The sequence below is a fragment of the Mus musculus genome, chromosome 11, assembly GCF_000001635.26.
Source record: "Mus musculus strain C57BL/6J chromosome 11, GRCm38.p6 C57BL/6J".
In the NCBI taxonomy this organism is placed as follows: domain Eukaryota; kingdom Metazoa; phylum Chordata; class Mammalia; order Rodentia; family Muridae; genus Mus; species Mus musculus.
Genome location: NC_000077.6, coordinates 6,241,685 through 6,243,007, shown reverse-complemented (window position 1 = coordinate 6,243,007; position 1,323 = coordinate 6,241,685). Strand labels below are relative to the sequence as shown.

The 1,323-nt window shown below is 43.3% G+C and overlaps 1 pseudogene; it reads right to left on the bottom strand.

Annotated features, from left to right (window-relative positions):
- Positions 1–241: 241 nt before the first annotated feature.
- Gm11401 lies at positions 242–630 on the bottom strand (annotated as a pseudogene).
- Positions 631–1,323: the final 693 nt, after the last annotated feature.

The following is a 1,323-nucleotide window of genomic DNA, read 5'->3' as shown; positions in this document are numbered from 1 at the left end:
AGTCTTGTTTGCAGGAATCCTATTACAAATGGATCAGCTGGGGCCAGGCACCATGAGAACACTTATTCTCTGCATTTTTATCAATTGTGGCTTGCTTCCTTCCTTCCTTCCTTCCTTCCTTCCTTCCTTCCTTCCTTCCTTCCTTCCTTCCTTCCTTCCTTCCTTCCTTTCTTTCTTTCTTTCTTTCTTTCTTTCTTTCTTTCTTTCTTTCTTTCTTTCTTTCTTTTTTGACAGCCAAATCTTTTTTTATTGGGGGAACGGGTCTCTAGGGGGTAGGCCTAGGCCCTCACTGCACAGCTTGTTCATTGGCACTGCCTCCAGAATCCTGTGGCTTCATCACATCTGGAAGCTCGGGAGGGCTGGAGAAGGGCTCAATGCGGAGAGTTTCGAAGGTGTCATCTTCTCGGAAGGCCAGGCCCACTGTGGCTGTGCTGTCTGGCTAGTGAAGCCACACTCGCCCAGAGTTTTGCCATCATCAAGGAGCTGGTCATCCTTGTAAAGCAGCCGCTCCTCTGGCGGCCGCTTGAGGATGTCCTCGACGATGTGCTTCAATTCGAACACAGTGCTCAACTTCTTGGCATCCAGAAAGATGGTGGTCTTGTGGCACCGGATCATGAGAAACATGTCCATTCTGGCGGCTGCTTCTGGCTTGAGGCGCCAGTGCAGCCCCAATTGTGGCTTTCTTTGTTTCTTTTTTTTTTAAAGCTTTATTTATTTATTAATTATATGTAAGTACACTGTAGTTGTCTTCAGACACCCCAGAAAAAGGTAACATCTCATTACGGATGGTTGTGAGCAACCATGTGGTTGTTGGGATTTGAACTCAGGACTTCCAGAAAAGCAGTCAGTGCTCTTAAGTGCTGAGCCATTTCTCCAGCCCAATTGTAGCTTTCTATAATGGTGTCTGTCTGTAGCAAAGAAAGGCTTCTTTTTATTGTTATTATATATTGTATATATAAAATTTTTCTTTTTATTGCTATTATGTATTGGATATATAGGATTGTATATATATGCATATGTAGTTATATATTTATATATTACATACATACATATATATAGTTGTTATAATTTTATTTTATGTTTATGGATGTTTTGCCTGCATGTATGTCTGTACCGTGTGTGTGTGTGTGTGCGTGTGTGTGTGTGTGTGTGTGTGTGTGTGTGTGTATCTGGTGCCTGAGGAAGTGAGAAGAGGGTGTCAGATCCCCTGGAACTGTAGTTATATGTTGCGCGCGCTCAACTGGCCAGGAAGAACGACGCTGCTACAGGATCCTTCTGCACACATTTATTCAGTCCTGTTTCTTCTTTCTCCATATATCTCCC